Here is a 7061-nt window from a genome sequence, read left to right on the forward strand (position 1 = left end):
TCAGAGTAAAGGAAATGGGCTTTGCATGCTATGTTGGCAGTAATCACTCTATTTCATTTTCTTTGGGGAGTGTCACTGAGATAAATGCCTCTTTGTGGTACCTCCTACATCCTAAAGAACATTACAGTTTAGTGCCTATATAAGTAATGGTCTGTTTATTTAAACTTATTCTGGTGATATAAATATTTAAATTATCTGCAAAATGTGTTCTTAAATATTTGGAAATGTGTAGAGAAAGAATTTGTAGTTTTAGATCTTGGAAAATTGCTGTAAAAAAAAAAGGGTGCCAGATACTCTCTGCTGGACAAGTTAACTTCAGTGGTTTCAAGGAACGAGAAAAAAAAAAAGAAGAAGCTTAAGCTTGGTCAAATAAATAGTGTAAAGTAGAAGACCTTTTGGTACAGATGACATAAAAAGTGACAGACAGCCTCAGTAGAAGAATGGATCAAGAAAATGTGGTATGTATACACAATGGATTCTATGCCTCCATCAGAAAGATTGACATTGCCCCATTTGTTAGGAAATGGAAAGACCTGGAAAATTATATTAAGTGAAGTAAGCCAGGCCCAAAGAAACATAGGTCCCATGGTTTCCCTTATTTGCAATACCTAGTATATGTCTGAGACAAGCAGAAAAGGTCAGATAAGATGATGCTAAGAAAAATGAACCCCAAGATAAGCACACAAGTGGTTTTTTCTTTCTTGTTATTGTTTCTAACGTATTTATAAGGTACCATGTGATTTTTCTTTTTTTTGCTTTGTATGCCTGTCCCCCATGGTATAACCCCTGTTTTCACTGTATTTGATGTTGGTATAATATGGGGAGCGGAAGGGAAAAAACAAGTTGTTTAAATAGGGGTACAGGTTGACCCATTGCCACAATGAGATGTACAAGATGCTATGTCAAAAAATGAACTTTACAATTTAGGTGGGGGGTGAGGGAGGGGGGAGAATGTATTTGTGGAAATGGGAGGGAAGGGATGATGTAGGGGAAAAACAAAGGAGGAGGCAACAATTCTAGATAAGAAATGTACTCATTACCTTGCCCATGTGATTGTAATATTTACACAATAAAAATCTTATTTTAAAAAATTGGACAGGCAGATACAAATGATACTTGTTCTTAAAAATTCTCCTATGAAAAGAATACAAAAAAACATTTTTGTATCATGATCCAATCTGACATTAGCTGGTGCTAGAATGAATTGGCATAAATGACACTTTTTATTTTTAAGATCTTTCATATACTGAGTCAGATTCAAAAATCTATTTCATTTTTGCAAAATAACAACAAACTAGCCAAAACTCTTCACTCAAATACAGATCTGCAGTGCTTGCTCACTCATCAGGTATGAAGGTTTAATCAATATAACATACCTTGCAGAGCAAATTGAGGAACCTGAGAAGTTTTTAAAAGAGCTCTGGGAGTTTTCAGTGCTTTCTTTTCAAAGGAGGAAGAGAATTCTAATCTTACACAATACTAATGAAAGCAAGGTTGAAGACAGATGGGTCCAAAATCAGTTACCAGTAGAACAAGAGAAAGCTCCCTCTCATTCTACTTAGTATAGGGGAGCTGTGGTTTAGCTATGGGGGCAAGACCACTGGTAGAAGGGATAAGGAGGCCAGTGTTGCTGTTCTTTTATTGGAAAAAGTTCCCAAGTTTGGATCTTTAGTTGCTGTGATTGTAAGTGTCACTGAAGAAAAAAAATCACAATTCCATTTATTTTTATTTTATTTATTTATTTATTTTTTTGGGTCTGGTCGTGGGGCCTGAACTCTGGGCCTGGGCGCTGTCCCTCAGCTCTTCAGCTCAAGGCTAGCGTTCTACAACTTGAGCCACAGCACCACCTCCGGCATTTTTTCTTTTTGCTTATGGGGTGTTGAGGAATCGAACCCAGGGTCTCATGCATGCAAGGCAAGCGCTCTACCACTGAGCCACCTTCCCAGCCCCACACAATTCCGTTTATTCAAAGTAAATGAATCAAATGATTATTGTCTTTGGGGTATCACTGAGAAGTAATTTCCTAATGTTCATAATACACAATTCCACATCGTGGTACTATTTACCTGTTACATAAATTTTTTTTATAGCAATTCTGTATTGTGATTAAGTGATTACATACATTTCACAAATTTCACAGTATTGTGGGATAGTGATACTTAGTTAAAGTCACAAACCTATTCTAACTTTCATGGGGCAAATTGTCTTTATTGTGATCTATAAAGTTCATGAGTTCTATGCGCTTTGACAATGCAGTTATTTCTTCCACCTCAGCTGTTCCCTTTTTCTGGCTCATTCCTTCCCTCCCATTGCTGCCATTGAGTTCCTTAGTTTGTTTTGATCAATGACCAGTGCAGCTGATGGGTCCCGCTATTGTATGTTTTCCCGTTTCCCTCTGCTTCTGTGTCTTCCTCTTAGTTTCCCTCCAATGTGCACATATATACCATATTTGTGGTCAGCAGCATGGGGTTATTTAGTAATGATTTGACCAGATGAGTGGAGGTCCTTTGTTTTTTGAGTCTTGTTTACTTTGTCGAATCTCCTTATGTTTTGGATTTAATATCCACATATCAGGGAGATCATGTGCCATTTGTCTTTTGCTCTTGGCTTACCTCACTCAACATGATTTTTTCTAGTTCCATCCATTTCCCTGCGAATGCCATTATTTTGTCTTTCTAATGGCTGCATAATATTCCATTGTATATAAGAACCACAATGTTTGGATCCATTCATCTGTGGTGGGGCATCTGGCTTGTTTCCATATCCTGGCTATTGTAAACAGTGCTGCAAAAAACATGGAGGTGCATGTGTTCTTATATCCTGGTTTCTGTTGCTCAGGATAGATGTCTAGGAGTGGTATGGCTGGGTCACAGGGGAGATCTATATTTAGCTTTCTGAGAGCCCTCCAGACTACTGTTAGTTTTTAATATGGAGTCTTGTTTCCATTATTTATGGGTAAAGCCTGGGTCAAAAATGTACAGCAAGGGTGGAGATGTAACTCAGTATTAGAGTGAGTGCTTGCCTAGAATGTACAAGGCCCTGGATTAATTTCTAGCAACACACACACACACACACACACACACACACACACACACACACACGCACACACATACACGCACGCATACGTGTGGGAATCTTAAGAGAGATTTTCTTATTTCAAGGGCCTTTGACCTACAGTTTTCACAAAGTAAAAAGGGAGAAGGAATCAGCCAAGGTTCAAATGCCATGTTTTCTTAGTGTTCTACACCTCAACATCACAGGGGGATAGGAGACTGTATCTGTGCCAATGTTTAAAAGATAAACTACTGGTAGTATTGAAGTGGGGAGGGTGGGTCTAAGTAACTTCTCATAGCCAGCCTTGCTGGGTGAGGGGACTTTCTACCCAGTGTTGAAAAGCCCAGAGGTGAGAGAGGCCATTCATTGAATTGCAGAAATCATGCTGTTTAGCCTTAGGAGAGGGAGCTTGCTACAGAGAAAGCTTGTCCTTGATTACTCCCTAAATGTCTTAATTCACTCATAGCCCCTAAAATTTCCTTAAATGGAAAATCTGAGGTGTCTCCCTTATAAGGGAGGTTTAAACTGACCCCTGAGTTTTCTGCTTGTACCTGAGCTACTTCCTAGTAAGGTCTGCTTTTGTTAAGGCTTGGTCTCTCCCCCCCCAAACATATGTTTTTTGTCTTTAAAAGCTTGGTTTCTGTTTTGTTCTGGGCTGTAGGTCTTTGAGACAGGAGTCCACCTGCAGACATCAGCTCTCCAATAAAGACTTCCAATTCAACCTCTCAAAATGTGGCTTCTCGGGCTGGGAAGGTGGCTCAGTGGTAGAGCACTTGCCTTGTATGCATGAGGCCCTGGGTTCGATTCCTCAGCACCACATAAGCAGAAAAAAAAAGATGGAGTGGTGCTATGGCTCAAGTGGTAGAGCGCTAGCCTTGAGCTGAAGAGCTGAGGGACAGCGCACAGGCCGAGTTCAGAGTTCAGGCCCATGACCGAACACCCCCACACCAAAAAAAATGTGGCTTCTCATAGGTCCCATGGTTTCCCTTATTTGCAATATCTAGTATAGGTATGAGTCAAGCGGAAAAGGTCAGATAATGTGATGTTAGGAAAATGAACCCTTAAATATGTATTTTAATGTTTTCGTTTCTTTCATGCATGTGTTTCTAACGCATTTATAAGATTATTTCTTTGTTGCTTTGTATGTCCCTCCCCCACAGTGTAACCCCCGCTTTCACTATATTTGATGTCAGTATAACATGTGGAGGAGATGGGGACAAACAAGTCGTTTAAGGATTCAGGTGGACCTGTTGCAACAATGAGAAGTACAAAATGTCATGTCAAAACCAGCTTTACAATGTCGGTGTGGGGGGGGGAGGGGGGTATAATTGGGTGGGGGGAGGGGGGTAAAATTGGGTGGGGGGAGGGGGGAGGCGGGGAAGGGAAGTGAAGGGTAAACAAAGGAGGAGGCTGCAATGCTTGGTAAGAAATGTATGCATTATCCTGCCCATGTAATTGTAGCCCCCCTGTACAGTATGTTCTCAAATAAAATAAAATACAATTAAAAAAAAATGTGGCTTCTCTGTTTCTCACCGACTGACTTCCATTACAACATGTATAAAATACATGTATTTTATTATGTATGTATGTATGTATGTATGTATGTATGTATGTTGGTCATGGGGTCTGAACTCTGGGCCTGGGTGCTGTCCCTCAGCTCTTCAACTCAAGGCTAGTGCCCTACCACTTGAGCCACAGCGCCACTTCCAACTTTTTTTCTGCTTATGTGGTGCTGAGGAATCCACCTCAGGGCCTCTTGCATGTGAGGCAAGCACTCTACCACTAAACCCCCTTCCCAGAAAAGACATGTATTTTAAAATCTAGAGATATAACAAGTATGAGGTAATTATGGCCATCTGAGGGGCAAAAATAAAAAGCAATGGGACATCAAGTATTAGTGATTATATATAAAAATGAGTATTCAAACATTTCTGGTGGCACTTTAAATTAATTAAACATTAAATTAAGAGTAGCTTGTTCCTAATTAGTAAAGTCACTGATGCACATACCCTCTGATCACTAATCAACACATCTAGGTTTATACTCTGGAGAAAGTAAAATTGTTGAATGAAAGGAACTGAAGAACATTCATAGATGTACATAGAAGAGATGAATACAAGTGACTACCACAGCTGCAAGGAATAGCAAAACATGCAAATAAGCTAAATGTCCAATGGGAGAAGAAAAACCATGGTGGCAAAATTATCTAGTGTGGTGTCATATAACAGTTTGAATGACTCAGTTAGAATTGCAATGTATTGGTGTGGGCCTATATAAAATACAGCATCCAGCAAGAAAAACAATTTGAGTAATACTATTTGGTACCAGTCATAAAAATTAAGAATATATAGGATAACACCAAATACCTGTGAAAATATTTGGTAAATGAAATAAGGGATTCAGTGACTATAAACATTAAATTGAGAGTAGGTGGGAAGTTAGGAGTGTGGGTTTGATAAGATATCGGAAATGTTTTATTTAAAATAAACTATATGAAAGCAACTATATGAGACAATTGTCATTATTTTGGCAAACCTATTACAGACTTCTAGTAATATAAAGAAGCATGGAAATGAATAGTAAAGTTTGGGATTTCAGTACTGAAAAATGAAAGTCTGGTTTTGGAAGGGATTGGATCAGCTCAAACTCAATGTCTTATATAATTGTGGGCGGACATGTAAACAATTTTTGGTGTTGGCTAGTTCACAAAGACCTGCCATGGGGCTCTGATACCAGAGACAGTGTTGAAAACTCCGTCTACTCTGACTTCCTGGATATGTCCTACTTTAATGGTGCCATGTAAACAATGTCACTGGCATTTTCCAGGGGAGCTGTAATTCACAATCAACATGTGATGAAATTTTGTTATGTTCTCTTGTTTGATCATTCTTTTCCTAGCTGACTTTCATTAACCCTCTACTTTCCTTCCCTACATGATTGCATCTATTTCCATGGGGAAAACAGGAACAAATGTGAAATCCAGAGAGCTCCTTTTACATAACCTTCACATTGCCAACTGCTCACCCCAAAATTTTACTGGGTATCTCACTGACAAATAAAAGTCTAATTCTGACTTAAAGATTTTCCCTCCAGTACATTTCAGCTGTGAATATATTTCTTAGGATTTGCTGGAAGCTATGATATCATTAGCCTGAATGTACCTTTCCAAACCCTGGGAGCATCCTCCTCTTTCATCCTTTATAATCAAAGCATCAGGAACTCCATTGATTCTATTGTAAGCATATCCCAGCTGCACTGATTTTTTTCTTTACGAATTTGTTGCTGCTTTTAAGGGTTTCCCCTGGCCTTTGCAGCCTCATTATCTTCCCTCTACTAATGAGCCTCATCCCTTTATACCTATATTTAATTAGTTCTTTTTATTAATAAGTTTTTTTATTGTGAAAATACCGTACAGAGGGGTTACAATTACATGAGCCAGGTAATGAGTACATTTCTTATCAAGGATTGTTGCCTCCTCCTTTGTTTCCCCTTACCGTTCCTGCCCTCCCATCTCCCCCCCTTTAATTAGTTCTTAAGCAAATTGGTGTCCATCCTGTGAACAAAGTAATCTCTTAATAAGGCAAATCTTAAATGATCATCCCTGCCAAAAACATTTCCCATTTTCTACTGATCCTCCACCCTAGGATTTTCCACTAACAAGCAGTCTCTTCTTGCTTGGAAGCTTCTTCTCATTACAGCCTTCTTTACTGATTTTTCTTAAATCCAGATTCATCCACATTACCTCCCTGTAGATTTTAATGCTTCAAGCTACTTCCCAATTCAAGGCTTTGATACATCCTGTTCTACTTGCCTATAAAATTGTCCCAACCACCACTTTCCAGTACCTCATCTAAAGGTCTTTTCATTTTTTTATCTTTTAGCTCCAATACTAAATTCTCAACAAAGTATTTAAAGACTTCCTTACAGACTATAAGGGATGATGGATGCCACTTTGCAAATGTAGCACTAATCTGGGGATCTGTGGGAGATAGCAAGCATTGTTACAG

This window comes from Dipodomys merriami, unplaced genomic scaffold, assembly GCF_024711535.1.
Source record: "Dipodomys merriami isolate MVZ:Mamm:240054 unplaced genomic scaffold, mDipMer1.0.p SCAF_2, whole genome shotgun sequence".
Classification (NCBI taxonomy): domain Eukaryota; kingdom Metazoa; phylum Chordata; class Mammalia; order Rodentia; family Heteromyidae; genus Dipodomys; species Dipodomys merriami.